This window comes from Delphinapterus leucas, chromosome X (genome assembly GCF_059928025.1).
Source record: "Delphinapterus leucas isolate spDelLeu-1000000601 "Yukka" chromosome X, BTC_Dleu_Yukka2, whole genome shotgun sequence".
Lineage (NCBI taxonomy): Eukaryota > Metazoa > Chordata > Mammalia > Artiodactyla > Monodontidae > Delphinapterus > Delphinapterus leucas.
Genome location: NC_143150.1, coordinates 122573501 through 122592434, shown reverse-complemented (window position 1 = coordinate 122592434; position 18934 = coordinate 122573501).

Below are 18934 nucleotides of genomic sequence, written 5' to 3'. Positions count from 1 at the left end.
TAGGGAAATAATTTTCAATATCCAGAGAGGAGGGCATCTAGCTGACAAGAGAGGGATCACAATTGTGACAGATGCTGTGGGAAGCTGAGGCTAGAGCAGTGACCAATGGGTGACGGCGTGATGAAGACAGTCATTTGTCAGCTGACCTGACAAAGACGGTTGGAACAGACTGCTAAATGCAGGGCCCTTTCCGCATACAAATCTCATGCAATCCCCTCAACTAGCCTTGGCATAACAGAAACTTTCTATTAGCTTGCCATACTGGAGGGTAGATCGCACAATTTAAGGTGCAGTAAGTTGTGTAATAAACTGTCACAATAGGGTCCTACAGAAATAGTTTTTTAAAGTGCAAAAAAATGAAACCTGACCCTTCCCTCACAACATATATGAAAATTAACTCAAAATGAATCAAAGACCTAAATGTAACTATACAACTTCTGGAAGAAAACATAGGAGAAAATCTTTGTGATTTTGGGTTATACAGTGGGGTCTCAGACAAAGATTTCTTAGATAAGACAAAAAAAAGCACACACCATCTTAGAAAAATTGCTAAGGGTCTTCACTGGTGGCTAAGACTCCAAGTTCCCAATTCAGGCGTCCCGGGTTCGATCCCTGGTTAGGGAACTAGATCCCACATTCATGCTGCAACTAAGAGTTCTTATGCCACAACTAAGAAGCTCATGAGCCGCAACTAAGTAGCCCATCTGCCGCAAGGAAGACACAGCACAAACAAATAAATTAATTAAATAAATATGAAAATAAAGAAAAATTGCTAAATTAGAGTTCATCAAAAATTTAAAACTTCTAGTCTTTAAAGACATTTTAATACAATGAAGACAAGTCACAATCTGGGAGAAGATATTTACTAAACACATATCTGAGAGAAAGGACGTTTTCCATTGCTTTTTATATAAAGCACTCTTAAAACTCAATATAAATATCCAATTAAAAAATGGATTTGAACAGACACTTCATTTAAAAAGCTATTTGCACATGAATAGACACTCAACATCATCAGCTATTACAGAAATGCAAAATGTGGCAAAAACCACGAGATGCAACCACACACCTACTAGAAAGGCTAAATTTTTTTAAAAAACATATATAAGGATCAGGTGAAGATGTGGAGAAACTGCAACTCTCATAGACTGTTAGTGGGAAAGCAAAAAGGCACAGGCACTTTAGAAAACAGTTTAGCAGTTTCTTAAAAAGTTAAATATGCACTTAACATATGATGAAGCAATCCCATCCTTAGGTATTTTACCCCAAAGAAATGAAAACATATGCTCACACAAAACACATGTTCACACACACATGTGAGTGTTTTCAGAGGCTTTGTTTATAATAGCCAAAAAACTAGAAACAACTCAAATGTTCATCAAATGATGAATGCATAAACAAACTGTGTATCCATGCAACTAGAATACTACTCAGCAATAAAAAGGAATGAACTACTGACAGGTGCAACAAAACAGATGAATTTCCAAAGAGACTGGCTAAGTGAAAGAAGCCAAAAACAAAAAGCTACATTCCACATGATTTCATTTATTAGATATTCCGGAAAAGGCAACATTATAAGGACAAAAATCAGATTGGTGGTTCCCAAGGGCTGGTAGTGGGAGGAGGATGGATTGACTACAAAGGGACATGAGGGGTCTTTTGAGAGTGCAGAAGTTTTCTTTACCTCAAATGCGGTGGTGGCTACAGAACTATACGTTTGTCAAAACACATCACACTGTGCATTTAAAAATAGTGAATTTTGTTAAATGAAAATTATACATAAATAAACCTGACTTAAGAAAATAATAAAACAAACCTAAAAAAAACAATTGAGTGAAAATAAATGTCAGAAAAATCAACTTGCAGTTTTTCCAATTCAAGGGTCATCATGAGGATGCTTTCAATTGTTGTAAGTGACACTTGTGTTGTTCCCATGTCTCTGAAGGAGAAGCCCAAACATGCATGATATAAAACCCAAAGACAAAAATTGTAAACTTAAAAAGATACTTAACATGTGATTACTTCAATTCTGGCTTCTGACTTGCCATAGATGATAATTCCAAAGAGCTCTTATTGAAGAAATTTAAATTTGCATCATCAAATTAATGACCTTGGTGCTGAACAGCACAATCATTTTTTATTATCCTAGCTTCTCATTTTCAATTGCATCTACCTCTTTGATCACTCTTTTTAAAAAATAATGTACCCCTTATTCCTTTTTGCTTTCTGGGATAAATAATATTCCTACACGCATCTACATGTTCCATAACTCTATGTGTTCTTCAACACTGTCCTCATGCTCTGCTGGCTGTCTTACCCGTATATATACTTTCTTAATCCTTTTCTTTGCCAATAACTCTTATTTTCAATAACCCAGTTAAAATCTAAAGTATGACTTTTTAGCCAAAGTACTCAATCTTTGACGAAAGCAAAAAAGAGCAGAAAGTATTTCATGAGCCATGAAACTGTTGCAATACTTACAAATATTTTAATGCTGGCAATTTAAAAAGATAAGAATCTTCAACTGTGGTCAAAGGATTACGATTGAGAATTCTGGAAAATGGAATGGAATTAAAATTATCTGCATTTTCAATTACTTCCATGAAAGCTTATATTCATTTTTTTTGGTATGGAACTTGAAGGTTAAAAAAAAATCATTTTCTGTCTTTACCTATAAATCACCCTTAGAATCTGTAAAACACTCTTTCATTGGGAAGGACCCATGTCTCTAGATGATAAAGTGGAAAAGAGAAAGAAAAAAACAAACAAAAAATAGAAAAAAAAGTGGCTAGCAAAGAAAAAGTATGCCAAAGAACTTTTCAGGTTCAAAACCCTCGAAGTGACTATGCTGGTAGGAAGCCCTTGTTCTGTAAAAAAAGTACCATTTCTAGTGTCCTCCATAATTCAAGGTGTTTTTCTTTCATCTCTACAAATTTTTTTAAATTTCATAATTTAAACTACCCAGTTAAAGACAAAAATAGGTCTAATTCCTTGGTTCTGGAGCCAAAGAAGAAGAGACAAATCCAAGAGGAACTGGTGAAAGTCATACTCCCATCACATAGTCCCACGTGTATCCTTGTACCATACCCTTTGTTACTGTGTATGTAATCACCTGTTTACTTATCAGTCTCCTAGACTGTCAGCAACTTGAGAGCAGGGACCACACTTTATTGTCATTATTATTCCTGTGCCTGACACAGTGCCTAATATTTACTAGGTATTTAATAAATGTTTGCTGAATAAATAAATAACATTTTGTTTATATATCAATAAAATAAACAAATTAATTTTGGGGAACAAAATTTTATTACAAAATGCTGGAATAGATTTTCTTCTTAGTTCTTTCTTTTTTTTTCTTCTTAGCTCTTTAAAACAAATAAGGGGGGAAAAAAAAACAGAAACCGGAAGAAAGAAAAGAATATCTGACTATAGGTTAACACTACTCAAGAATTATTAGCGTATTTGTGCAGAATATTATAAAGATAATTATCAAAACTAATATATTTTGGGTTGCCAGGCATCTGTGATCAGCATTTAACAGTTAATCCTCACAGTAACCTTATGTGATAGATATATTACCCCATTGTACAAATGAGGAAACTGAGGCACAGAGAAGTTACATAACTTGTCCTAAGTCATAAAGCTAGTAAGAAGCAGAGCTGGAATTTGAACTCAGTTCTGACGCAAAAGCCTGTGTTTAACCTGAATGAAAAAAAAGGGAGGGGGTTTAAAACATCTGTTAATTTAACCTTAATTTTGAGAGCACTAAATATAGAAATACCATTTCAAACTTCATATACCCATCTGGGAAAGCCTCTATGAGAATTGTATTTTCTCTTTTTATTTATTATTTCTCTTTTTATTTATTTTTCCTTAATCATCTCCCATGATAAATATTTAATTAGCTTATGGTCATTTATACTTTAGAGATTTTTAAAAATATTGCACTAAAATCAGTAAAAATCATGGAGGAAAGACATTGGAAAATTCATCCCTCCATAGAAGCCACAATACCAATAGCAACAACAACAACAACCACCAAACTGGCAAAAATCAGAATCAACTTCTTCTGAACTCTGGAAATTTAACCAACAGGCTTGCAGCACATTGGGGAGAAATTTCTTCAAGGAAAACAAATTAATTTCGGTAAGAACAATGAGATCTGTGTTGCTTTAACTTGTCCTTGACCATTGCTCTCCATACCAGTGGTAGCCTTGAAAAACAGCCCACATCCCTGGTGCCAGAGGAGCTGCATGGACTGGGAGGGCCTTCAAAGCCTCATTCCAAAGAACTGTCATTGTTTTACATGTCTGGTGGTCCCCTGGAAGACCTCACTTGAAAGGCTTTCCTTTGACCTGACTGAGAGCTGTCTAGTGAGAAAAGCCGCTCCTCAGGTGGCATTTCTGGAAAACATTTTCAAGCAAATATTTTAACATGGCAGTTGCATGAGGCAATGGACAACATTTTGGGGCAAAAAACAGCCCAACCGAGAAGCTTAAAGAGAAAAGCTGAGGAATGAGATGTCCACGGAGACTTTGAAATGTTCCAATGTATTCCTGGGAAACTGGAAGACCACAAGACATAATCCTGGGAATCTAGGAAAATAACTGTTAGCATTAATAAATGAGTTCAGCAAGGTTGTAGGATATAAGATCAATATTATTTCTACACACCAGCAATGAGTAATCCAAAAATGAAATTAAGAAAACAATTCCATGTGTAACAGCATCAAAACAAGTAAAATACTTAGGGTAAAATTTAACCAAGTAAGGGCAAGGTTCACTCTGAAAAGTACAAAACTGTTGAAAGAAATTGAAGAAGATCTAAATAAATATAAAGATGCTGGATTCATGGACTGGAAGATAATCTTATTAAAATGTCACTACTTCCCAAATCGACCTATGGTTCCATTGCAATTCCTATCAAAATCCCAGCTGACTTATTTCCAGAAATTGCCAACCTAATTCTAAACTTCATATGGCAATTCAAGGAAACAGAATAACCAAAACAATGTCGGTTAAGAACAAGTGGGAGGACTCACACATCCTGGTTTCAAAACTCAGTTCAAAGCTACTGCAATCACAGCGTGGTACTGGAATAAGAACAGACATGTAAATCAATGGAACACAATTGGCAGTATAGAAATAAACCCTCATATTTATGGTCTATTGATTTTCAACAAGCGTGCCAAAACAATTCAATGTGGAAAGAAGAGTCTTTTCAAATAATGCTGGGAAAACAGTACGTCAACACACAAAATAATGAAGCTGGACTCCTACACTTCAGACCATATATGAAAATTAACTCCAAATGGATCAAATACCCAAATGTAAGAGCTAAGGCTATAAAACTCTTAGAAGAAAACACAGGGGTAAATCTTTATGACCTTGCATTACACAATAGTTTCTTAGATATGATACCAGAAGCACAAACAAACAAAGGAAAAATAGATGAATGGGATTTTATAAAACTTAAAAAGTTTGTGCTTCAAAGGACACCATCAAGAAAGTGAATAAACATATACAATGGGAGAAAATACTACAAGTGGGAAGAATAAGATGCAGCTGGGAGAAGAAAAGTAGAGTAGTTTCTAGGTGTGACAATCTCAAAATTTTGAACTATTACAAATAAAACAGCCACCCTGAATCATGGCAAAGGGCAGACCCAAGTTATTTTTGTTTTTAGCGTTTATGCCTTTCTAAATCTGAGAAGCTGCCAGGATTCTAGTACATAGCAAAAAGTGAGGACAGCACCCTGAAGTGTGTAAGCTTTTGTGTGTACATAACTATCTAAAGAAACCAATACTAGTTGACCACGGGAACATTAGGGCAGCTCTGTGACCGCAGCTCAATTTGCCTTCATAGTGTGGCCACACCTCCCTCATTGATATTCTCAACAATGGGGTAAATAATTTAATAGGGATAAGGCTTTGATTTTCCTCTTATTCTCTCTTAGTGCTTATGTTCTAGGTACAATATTGATGTACCACAGACAAGGCAGCATGTGAATGTTCTCTGTCTGGTTAAGTTGTATAGCCTTTGTACATTGTAGAGTCCTTCAGTTTCTAAAATCATGGAGCTTGTATTGTTAGAACCAATGAAGTGACTAAAAGAATTTTTAAAAATAAGCCATCAGTCGGAACCTGCATAGGTGAATGAAGGAGAAACAATTTATAGTCAGAAAAAAAAGTAAACATTTAGGATTATCAACCACTGCTGGTTTTCCATAATATATTTCATTCCTGATTTTTTCTGAAAAAGATATGATTACTACCACCATTCAAAAAGTGGTACTTTATTAATTAATAAGCTCTTGGCTCATCTTTGAGGTAGATTTTGGATTTAAAATAGACTACCACACTGCTAACTACTTCACCTGATGTTTGTCAATAAAATAGAGGCTTGATTCAAGAAACCTACTGACTTATAATTACCTGAAACCCGGTGATGAATCAAGGTTTTGTGGGGCCTGTACCTCATCTACTTCGGGAAATCCTATCTAATAAAAACATGCAAAGTTATGAATACAAAAATTGCTAGGACCCCTCTCAATACCTTGGAAGGCACCTATGCAAGTGAGGAACCCTGAAGCCTAAGCTTCATTGTATTCATGATAAATCCACCTCAGCTGGGGCCCGTTTTCAAACTTATTTAATGCAGGCAACTTATAAACACCCCAGTAATATGTCATTACAGGTAGTAAAATGACTTAACTCGAGTATGGCATCTTCCCTTGGTGGCTTGCCTTTGGAAAGAGATGCAATAAAGTTTATATATCACTATGGCAAATATTTCCTGAAGAAAATTAGCTTTGTCTATTAGAAAGAATTAGCCCAAAACAAAGACTTACTATACTGTGACAATCTTTTGAAGGTAACTGTGAACGAGTTTTAGGAGTACAGTACTAATTTATTTCGAACACCAGATAGTTCTGATTCTTTCACTACCTTTTTCTGTCATTTAAGAGGAACAAAAATTCAAAAGGAACAAGTTGGTGCCTCTTCCATTACAAATCTTTTCTAACCTACCACCCATTTTCTACTTCATCACCCCCCTGCCTCACCTTATTACCCTGCTGCATAGATGCTAGAATGGCTCTCATATATGTTTTCCCATCAACATCCATCTTTCTCCTTCCAGTATGAAAGCTTCTTGGGGACAAAGTCCCTGCCCTATGCATCTTTTTATCCCCAGCACTTAGTACATTGCTGACACACAGTGGGCATGGCACTCAGTGAATGTTTTTTGAATAAATTCATTAATTTTTAAACTGTGATTGATTTATTTTTTTATTTCCACAATGTATTTTCCCATGTTGCCTACATAACTATAGTGAAACTCTGATTCTTATAAGGAAGTCTTGTTGTTATAGGATGTTTAGGAAAGGTAGTGAGCTTAAGACATTATACTGACGCTACTAAAACCTCCTGGTGAAGGGACCTCATCAGCCTGCTCCCCTGTGTGCTGGCAAAAGAACAACTGACCCTTGGTGCTCTCTCCCCAAGGTAGGTATCAGCAAAGTAACAAGGGAAAGGAAGGAGGCCGCTAAAGATAGGCATCTGCAGGAATTGCTAATCCAGTTCCAGACACAGCCTCAACACCTTCATTAACCCAAAATGTGTGAACTGTGTGAAACTGGATCTCTGAACCACAAGACAGGTAAGAGAGTCTTTTCCAAAGCCAGGTGAAGAAGAGCTCTTTACCTTGAGTCTAAAATCAACTTCGGGCCAATGAAAGTACCCACTATCATTTCTTTGTGTCAAGAGAAATCACAGAATTTTTGAGCTGAAGGGGTGTAAAACCCACACTTCTTATTGAAGAGTAGTCAGCAAAGAAAGTATATTGAATTAGGCTACAGCAATGTATTTTCTTCATATTTTTCACACTATAGCTGAACACAAACAACGTCTTTTCCCATGCTTCAAACGTTCCTATTGACCACAGATAATTCATTTCAGAGATATATGCTTTTTGAAAAATAATGTTCTGGGTGGCCGGGGAGAGCCCTGTGGTGGGTGTTCAGGAATTATTTCTGCTTTACCATTTAAAAGAGCTAATAATGGTTGGGGAAGCACCCACACCTTTTGCTCCCTGAAGAATTCGGTGCTATACTTTTGCAGCTCTGTGTTGCATACATTTTAAGCAGTTAGGAATTTTGCACATGAGCAGGAATCAAAGTTAAATTCAACAGTGGAACTTCATGGACCATTCGCGTATTGGAGAGGCATCAGTGGGATTCCATGGCAATGCTAATTTGAGTGTTTTTGCTTGGTGCCTTTTATTGCCTGTACCCAAAGATCAGTACTATGGAAAGCAGGGTGTTTCATATATATGAGTTAAACAAGTTACTTGGCCTCTTTGTACCTTCGTTTCCTAATTTGAAAGGAAAATAAATTGCTCTCAAGACATACTTTCCAGAATTCATACTGGGCTTACACCAGCTAACCAATAACTGCATGATTTTTTTACACACAGTTTTTTACATGCATTCATCTTCTATTTCACTTACAACTTGTGTAATACCTGCATTCCATGCCAGGCCTGAAACGTTCCAAATCTAAGTTCTGTGAGTAAATTGCAACCAAGATTTCTACAAAAAAAGACACCAGCAAAAGAAGAAGAAAAATATATATTCTTTCAGAACATTTATCCTTTGGCAAATATTCTAATTTATATAGGATGAAACAAAACATCAGTACTCCCTCCATACACTAAAGAAATCTCACTGTGGAAGATATTATGATTTATACTTTCATGATTTTATATGTGGTGCTTTAGATACAAAATAGTAAATGCTCATTAAATACTTGTGTTAAGTGATCTTTATATCTCTAGAAAGGCAGCACTATTAACATTTTGGACTGGATAATTCTTTGCTGTGGGAGGCTTTCCTGTACACTGTTGGATGTTTAGTAGTATCTCTGGCCTCTGTCCACTAGATGCCAGTAGCATATACAGTTCTGACAAGCAAAAATGTCTCCAGACACTAGCAAATATCTCCTGCGTGCCAAATCACTCTGGTTGAGAACCACTGCTCTATAATGATTCACTCTGATCCGTGTAATATTTCTCACACTAATCTTTGCTAGAGAGAAAAAGGATTTGCTACAAAATTTTAGCAGTAATTTTAATCAAAATGAGTAACAAATTAATTTTATAGATAATTAAACTTTATAAAAATTCCAAATATAATGAAGTTATATTTGTAACTTACATAAACTGCAAAAAAGTAGTGGTTCAAATGTACGTCTTACAATAGACGGTATTTTACTGCAGGAAAAATTTCTAGGAAAATAAAAGGAAAATATTGCCTCAATTAGCTATTAGATATCTAATTAGTAGGAATAACTAGTAGAGGTTAGAATGATAATAATAAATAAGAAGTTATGGTCTAAACTCCAAACCTTAGGAACTACTATTTGAACTTTCCAGACCCCTAACCCTGCCTTCACCTCTCTTAAGAGTCTCACCTTCAGGATCTTCAAAAATTAAATAGACAACTATAGATCTTGATAGATTTTGGAGGTCATCTTTCCTGAGAGCAGAAGCATTGTTTAGATTTCACCTTTTGTGGTCTCATCAAATTCTAGATTATGAGCTCAAAGTTTTTATCTCTCTATATCATTATAATTTCTAATATTAAAAGGAATATTATTATATTTACACACTTCCCAGTATAGTTCTGTTTTTCTAGGCCAATTCATTACCAAAAGAAATAAAAGACACCCTTTCACACAATTTGAAAGGAAGTTGCTCCTCTCATTAATATGTAACTTTAATTCAGTACTACACTTTCTATCATATGGACTTTTACTCAAAAATACCTACTCTTGACTATAGCTGACTATCTTATTTCCATTGATTCCAGCTTAGTCTCTCATTTCACCTGGATGGGTATAACTGTCTTCTGACTGGTGTTTCCATCTCTACCCTCTCCCTTTTTAAGCCATCCTACACGTGATCGTCAGATTAACTCTCCGGAAGTGGTTCTCAAATACCAGCATCACTTGTGAACTTATTGAAGATACATATACTCAGCCCTACTCTGGACCTCTTGAATCAGTAACTACAGGGGTGGAGCTTGTGTTTTCACAAGCCCTCCAAGTGGTTGGTTCTGTTGCAGGCTAAAGCCTGTCTTAAAGCACTGCTGTGGTAACATGGTGCTTGGCATGTTATCCTTGGCTTGGCCTCCAAAACTCTAGATGATCTGGCTCCAATCTTCTACTCTTCCCACTTGTACTCTACAGGTACTCAGTGCATTTTTCCTGTGCTTTGTCTTTCTCCCACTTTCCTTTTGCAAGCTTATTCTTCCTAAGATGTCTGTCATTGATACCCAATGGCCCTTCGAGGTCCCGTTTAAACAGCATTTCTCTAGTAATATATTCCCTGATCCAATTTGAAGTATTTTTTTCCCTATTTTGTTCTCCAATACCAACTTATAGTGCTCATTGCACATATTCATTTCTTTCTTTAAATATAGCTATTTTTGCAACCCATTTCCTCTGAGCATAAACTCCTTCAAAGTATGGACTAGATCCTGCTTATGTGCATCGTCTATCATGTTTAAAGCCAACGCATGGACATAAAGCAAACTCAAATATTTATAAAATCAACAAATAGCTGTGGAGTGGAGAGAAGGAGGAAATGACTGTTTTAAAATAAATGTAGTTTTATTACTTCATGGTGCCTCCATAGCCCTTTGTGATTATGGTTTGAGCTTATTATATGTTTATTTTCCCTGTGAGATCATGGGTTGCTAAAAGGAATCCTGTCTTACCCATCTTCACGTTTACAACACTAGGCATAGTGCGTATTAGCATATTCTTTTTTTGCTTTTTTATTGATTGGCATTTTGTTTTTAAGAATGAGGACACTTATGCTAACATGAAATAATCAGATTATAAAGTATTTCATAGTAGAAGTAATGAAGGGCTTAGTCCACTGAGCAGTTATTTTATTTGTTTTTCTGCAAACTGTGTTTGTAAGGTTTGGAGCCCAGATGGCAGAGAAGAGACTAATATAAAGGTGATTGCCCCTTAAGGCTTGGAAGGTTTGATAATTAAAAGAACTATTTTTAGGGTCATGTGAGGCTCTTTATACCTACTTCCCTTAAGCCTTTTATACTTGCAAGAAGAATCTATTTGCTAAAGAGGATCATTCATTCGCTTAATAAGGAATAATGACATACACAACTTTGGATTCCATGGACAAAGGACAAAAACTGAGATTTATAGCAAAAAACACAGTTATGTGTTTATCCCTAAATTAAAAGAAATACTAGGCAAGCATTTCCTCTTTGAAAAGGAAGCTGGAGAGGGAATTCCCTGGTGATCCAGGGGTAAGGACTTCCACTGCTGGGGATCTGGGTTCAATGTCTGGTCAGGGAAATAAGACCCCACAAGTTGTGTGGCGTGGACCTAAAAACAAAACAAACAAACAAAAAAATCCAGAAATAAAAAGGCTGGAGAGATTTTTGTTAGGGGCATTTCTGAGATGCTTATTTAGTGTGAACTTTTCTAAATATACCACTTAACCATCACCTTAAACATTCTTAATATTAGCATCACAATTCCTGCATTGAAATCCTTAACAAGTGTTTTGTTATTTTGGTAACTTAATGTGTTCTTGACAATACTGATTTTTTTTTAAGAATTTTTTTTTGATGTGGACCATTTCTTTTTAAACATATTTATTGGGGTATAATTGCTTTACAATGGTGTGTTAGTTTCTGCTCTATAACAAAGTGAATCAGTTATACATATACATATGTTCCCATATCTCTTCCCTCTTGCATCTTCCTCCCTCCCACCCTCCCTATCCCACCCCTCCAGGAGGTCACAAAGCGTGGAGCCGATATCCCTGTGCCATGCGGCTGCTTCCCACTAGCTATCTACCTTACGTTTGTTAGTGTGTATATGTCCATGACTCTCTCTCGCCCTGTCACAGCTCACTCTTCCCCCTCCACATATCCTCAAGTCCGTTCTCCAGTAGGTCTGTGTCTTTATTCCTGTCTTACCCCCAGGTTCTTCATGACATTTTTTTTCTCTTAAATTCCATATATATGTGTTAGCATACGGTACTTGTCTTTCTCTTTCTGACTTCCTTCACTCTGTATGACAGACTCTAGGTCTATCCACCTCATTACAAATAGCTCAATTTCGTTTCTTTTTATGGCTGAGTAATATTCCATTGTATATATGTGCCACATCTTCTTTATCCATTCATCCGATGATGGACACTTAGGTTGTTTCCATCTCCAGGCTATTGTAAATACAGCTGCAATGAACATTTTGGTACATGACTCTTTTTGAATTTTGGTTTTCTCAGGGTATATGCCCAGTAGTGGGATTGCTGGGTCGTATGGTAGTTCTATTTGTAGTTTCTTAAGGAACCTCCATACTGTTCTCCATAGTGGCTGGACCAAATCACATTCCCACCAGCAGTGCAAGAGGGTTCCCTTTTCTCCACACCCTCTCCAGCATTTATTGTTTCTAGATTTTTTTGATGATGGCCATTCTGACTGGTGTGAGATGATATCTCATTGTAGTTTTGATTTGCATTTCTCTAATGATTAATGATGTTGAGCATTCTTTCATGTGTTTGTTGGCAGTCTGTATATCTTCTTTGGAGAAATGTCTGTTTAGGTCTTCTGCCCATTTTTGGATTGGGTTGTTTGTTTTTTTGTTATTGAGCTGCATGAGCTGCTTGTAAATTTTGGAGATTAATACATTGTCAGTTGCTTCATTTGCAAATATTTTCTCCCATTCTGAGGGTTGTCTTTTGGTCTTGTTTATGGTTTCCTTTGCTGTGCAAAAGCTTTGAAGTTTCATTAGGTCCCATTTGTTTATTTTTGTTTTTATTTCCATTACTCTAGGAGGTGGGTCAGAAAGGATCTTGCTGTGATTTATGTCACAGAGTGTTCTGCCTATGTTTTCCTGTAAGAGTTTGATAGTTTCTGGCCTTACATTTAGGTCTTTAATCCATTTTGAGCTTATTTTTGTGTATGGTGTTAGGGAGTGATCTAATCTCATATTTTTACGTGTATCTGTCCAGTTTTCCCAGCACCACTTATTGAAGAGGCTGTCCTTTCTCCACTGTACATTCCTGCCACCTTTATCAAAGATAAGTTGTCCATATGTGCGTGGGTTTATCTCTGGGCTTTCTATCCTGTTCCATTGATCTATCTTTCTGTTTTTGTGCCAGTACCATACTGTCTTGATTACTGTAGCTTTGTAGTATAGTCTGAAGTCAGGGAGCCTGATTCCTTCAGCTCTGTTTTTCTTTCTCAAGATTGCTTTGGCTATTTGGGGTCTTTTGTGTTTCCATACAGATTGTGAAATTTTTTGTTCTAGTTCTGTGAAAAATGCCATTGGTAGTTTGATAGGGATTGCATTGAATCTGTAGATTGCTTTGGGTAGTATAGTCATTTTCACAATATTGATTTTTCCAATCCAAGAACATGGTATATCTCTCCATCTGTTTGTATCATCTTTAATTTCTTTCATCAGTGTCTTACAGTTTTCTGTGAACACACTTTTAAAAAAATTTATTTTATTATTTTTTTATTGAAGTATAGCTGATTTACAGTGTTGTACCAGTTTCTGCTGTACAGCAAAGTGACTCATTTATACACATATATACATTCTTTTTTTAATATTCTTTTCCATTATGGTTTATCACAAGATATTGAATATAGTTTCCTGTGCTACACAGTAGGACCTTGTTGCTTATCCATGCTAAATGTAATAGTTTGCATCTACCAACCCCAAACTCCCAGTGCATCCCTCTCCCTCACCCCCTCCCCCTTGGCAACCACAAGTCTTAAAACACACTTTTGATGGTGCTTGTTGCTTATTGTATTAAGTAGTTGAAAGTATATCGTAACAAAGGAATTAGGATTAAGCATTGTACACCCTCCAAAGTAAACAGTTTACATCCCAGGTGCCTCAGGATTTCTCTTACAAAGCATGCCTTGCAGGGAGAGAATCACAGTTTTGGTTACTGGAGGTATATTTTATAATTATTCACAGAGAATAAACTGTAGCACTAAAAAGGAAACATACTTTTGGGTCAATTGTTTATTTAAAAATATCTGTAGATACTTAGTGCCCTTAATAACAAATTCAGGTACACACACACACACGCACACACTTTTAGTGTCTTGTTGCCTTTATAAACCCCATCTTCCTTTTCAGGTGCATTGCTGTGTATAACACGGTTAGCTGAACCACTTGTGAAACTACTGATGACACCAGCTCAGGTTACACCAGCATTAAGATTTTTCTCTTCATCTTTTAGGTTCAGTGTAGAACGTTATTCTTCTCCTTGCACATTTAGAGCATTTTAACAATCCGGAAGTGTTTCGGCATGTATTTCTTTTTTTTTTTTTTTTTTGCGGTACGCGGGCCTCTCACTGTTGCGGCCTCTCCCGTTGCAGAGCACAGGCTCCGGACGCGCAGGCTCAGCGGCCATGGCTCGGGCCCAGCCGCTCCGCGGCATGTGGGATCTTCCCGGGCCAGGGCCCGAACCCGTGTACCCTGCATCGGCAGGCGGACTCTCAACCACTGCGCCACCAGGGAAGACCTTCACTTATGTTTTTTAACCTGCACAACCGTCTGCACGCTTTCTCTGTTTCCTTTTTCATTTGAAGAGTCTTTTTCTGGCTAACTTATCCTCATCCAGTCTGTGTAATGCATGCTCTTAAGAGAGCTGTGCATGAGGTGTGCAAGGGTTAATTTTAGTCGGGAAGTGTTTAATAACTCATTGTTCTTAGCTCCTTGGGTGAGGCCCTGGTGAGTGTAGGCTTCCTAGCGCAGGCTGTGAGGGACTTAACCCCCGGCTTTGTGAAACGCTTCCCCATTGAGGGAGCGGGGCGGCCCGGCCCAGCCCTGGCCCTGCATCCCATTCTCAGCTTTCATCCAGTGCCCTTCTGCTGTCAGGGGCAGTGGTCCGATCATGGCAGAGGTGGGGATGGAGTTGAGGCTGATCCCAGTAGCACTCAAGAGGCTTGGCCCAGTGCGCCATACTTGTTCTGTGGCTGTCTGGTCATCCCGATCTTGGACCTTGTCTAGCCTTCCGGCCAAACAACTAAGCTCCCAGTGGCAACTGCATTTCATTGTGCTGAGTGATAAGCTCTGTTTTGGGGGGTCACACTTTCTCCGGACATGTACTCAGTCACCAACATTTACCGAGCACCTACTTTGTGCCAGGCGAGGGATGGGGACACTCAGATATGCCCGTTAAGGGCTCCCATTCCAGGGGGCAGACAGGGAGGATGGGCACAGGGAAACCGTCACAGCACAGCATGATAAGGGCCGGTGGGACTAGTGGCTGTCGTTCGTGGAGCAGCTTCTGTGGACAGGAGGTTACAGGCATCGTCCCTTCTCCTTGCAGCTACCCAGTGGATAGATCATCTCCCAATTTTAAGCACAAAGGAAGTGAACCCAAGCAAGGTATCTGGATTCATGTCACACAGCTAGTGAATGTCTCAGCTGGAATTCACTCCCGGGCCTCCCAGGCTCCAAAGCCTGTGCTCTTTCTCTTCCACCTCACATCCTCTGTAAAGACACTTAGAGATGACAAGAGTCGGGGAGATGGGCTGGGAGGCCCGGGTTCCTTGGGCTGTTCTAGAAAGCAGTGTGACGGGAGTGGCCTCAGTGCTGGCTGTGGCAGCCGGTGGCAGTCGTTTGTCTCTCACAGCTGGGTTTCTCCTTTCTCGTCTTGATTTCTCTCTTTCCCACTTCCCTGCTGATGCCCAGTTCTGGGAGCTGCTCCTGGCCCGCTATACACAACGGTTTGCTGCCTCCTACCCACGGAGAGAGTTCAGGCCCAGTGGCTCTTTGTTCACTGAGGTGTGCGTTCTGAGCCTGTCTTCCTCGGGGGAGCTAACACTCAGTTTTTAAGTTTCAGGCCTTAGGAATGACCCCTTGTTGGCCTGGTGCCCCTTAGTGGTGTGTTTGTGAAGACACCAAAGGAAAACATGGCTGGTGTCAAGGTCAGCTTTGTTGGACTTGAAAGCCCTGCAGCGCCTGTGGTCCTCACCCGGGAAGTTCAGGTCCCCAAACCCTTAGCCCTGACACTACCGAGAAAGCATGAGGTGGTGAGAACTGGGCTTCGTGCAGACTCGTGTTGGGAAGAGTCTGGTTTTTTAAAAAGTCGATGCTTGGACTTCCCTGGTGGTCCAGTGGTTAAGATGCCGTGCTTCCTCTGCGGGGGGAATGGGTTCGATCCCTGGTCGGGGAACTAAGATCCCACATGCTGCCAGCAAGGCCAAAAAATTAAAAAAAAAAAAAGTTGATGCTTGAGTGTATCCATTAGGGTTCTCTGGCCGTAAGCAACAGAAACCAACTCCCCTTTAACTAAAATAGGGAAGAGGATTTACTGGAAGGCTACGGGCTGGTTTACAGGGTGGAAGGAAAAGCTGGAGGATCAGGTCTGGGAAAGATGGCACCCAGGCAGCCCCGGGGATCACTGCCTCATGTGGGGGCCCTGCTGGGGGATTTGCCGCAGCCGGTTCCAGTCTTTGTCACAGCTGCTGCTGTGCGACATAGTTGAGTCCTGTGCTGGTAGAGGGCAGGGCATGTTGATGGACAGTCCCATCAGACTGTATCTCATCAGGGAGGGGAAAGTCCCCCAAACGGCTTCCCCTCCCCGAGTGGGGAATGGTTTCTCCCTGGGACACAGACACAGGCAGCCACCTCGATGCGTGAATCTTTACAATCATAAATTCCAAAATATGCATTACACAAACTCTGTATTTTTAAAAGCTATATTGAGGTATAAAATTCTGCCCGTTTTAAGTGTACAGTTCAATGATTTTAATAAATGTATAGCATTGTGAAACTCTCACCAGAATTTAAGTTTAGAACGTTTCCGTCGCCCCCAAAGACATCTCGTAGCCATTTGCAGTCAGGCCCCGTTCCCACTCCAGCCCTAGGCAACCACTCATCTGTTTTCTGTTTCTGTAGATTTGAACATAGGTTCCTGACCGGTGTAATTTTTTCCGGGTATCCTGCAAACTATGCTATGGGTGAAAGAAAGAAGGAGAAAAGGCCAACGGTGTGGAAGTCTGGACCTCATGGTGTCAGTTTTCCTTCCTTTTTGCTTTAGATTTTCCCTTCTCTCACCTGGACTGTAAGACGGGAGAGCTGAGTCCTAGTCTTGATGCTGCCATTATTTAGCTCTGTGAGCCTCAGTCATGGAACCTTCCAGGCCTCAGTTCCTCATCTGTATAGTTAAGAAAAGGGTTTGACAAGATGATAACTCATGTGCTTTCTATCTCTAATGACCAGCAGTTGTGATCTTTTTTGGTGAAATCTTTCTTGGTGAAAAATTACATGTATCCGTATAGCTGATTCACTTTTTGCTGTACAGCAGAAAATAACACCACATTGTAAAGCAACTATACTCCAATTAAAAAAGAAATCTACCCTGAAAGAAAAAAAGAAGAATTACTTCTTGATTGTATCTGCTCTCTTCAATCAGAGGGCTGGAATAAAACTTGATGCTGGCCAAGGGAGGTGGAATCCTGAAAAAGAGAAGGGCTTTTCCCAGCAAGAGCTCATAGTCTGATTGGAATGAGCCGCAGTGAATGCTCACGCATTGTGGTGAGCCCCCGGGGAGAGATCAAGTTCAGTGCACAGAGGTGGGGAGGGGCCGGTCACAGAGCGGGGCCTCTGAAACGCCACCGCCACCGTGAGAAGTTTGCCCCCGTGACAAGCTGCTTGGCAGCTGGCTTAGCCAACCACGGTTAAAACCACCCATTTCATCTTTGGGGGGAGGGGACATCCCAGCAGGTTTGAAGGCGGAGATGGGGAGGTTGAAGCATTTTGCATTTCGAGGCCGATCTCTTATCTCCTCTGGCTCTGCCTCTATCTCTCTGTGCCCTTGGGTTAACTGTAGCTTTGGCTTTTGCGGCCATGGTAGCTGCAGCCTAAGCAGACTTGTGGAGGCAGGCAGCTGGAGGGTGGTATTTTCTGACAGGGAGACTTCCTTAAGTTTTGTAATTTATGGTGTCTTTAAATATGGGATTTTGTTTACTGTTGGCCTAATTACATCTCTGTTATATTTTAGTTAGCTTAATGTTTTAATTTTGTGCTCATGCCCAGAGGTAGTTTCCCAAAGGGTACTGTTAAAAAAAATTGTAGGTCGGGTTTTATCCTTGCTGCAGCTACCTGCAGCTTCCTGAAGGCAAGGAGATGGGTTTTGGGGCCACACACTTTCTCATGGGCCCTTGTGAATATTTCGACTGTGTTGGTGCCGTGTGAGGTCTAGAGCTCCTGTCTGCCAAGTATTATCCTCAAGCATCTCTGTAAAATAGAAACATAATACGGGCCGCAGAAGTGATTTTAAGTGTTTTAGTAGCCACATTCAGAAAGGGAGAAGAAACAAGTGAAATTAATTTGAATAATGCTTGAAATGAAATTGAAGAATTTCACCCAGCATATCTAAAATAGGATCATTTCAACATACAATCAATCTAAAAATTAATGAGATATTTTACATTCTTTTTTTTCCCTCATAAGTCTTTGCAACTTGCTGTGTATTTTACAGTATGTCTCAATTTGGACGAGCCAGACTTCAAGTATTCAACAGCCACGTGTGGCAGGTGACACTTTAGTGGACAGCAAAGTTCTAAACCTTTCAAAGGCTCACAAGGGACACAGGAAGAGCCCTTGGAAGGGGTAGGAGAGACATAGTCTCATGTTTTGTGAGCTCTTAATAAAGCCATACATAGGTTTCCTTCTCTTAGAGAAACCTGATATGTAAGAATTCTTCTTGACAGGAAAGGTAAAGCAGGAAGTGATTATTCATGTTACAAAAGAATTAACTGCAGGATCCTTTAAATAGCAAGCTCCCTTAGTGCACTGAAGATCTGACTCAATTTGCAAAAATGTGATTGACACTTGGCATTTTAGTAGCATCTTTGTTGGGCA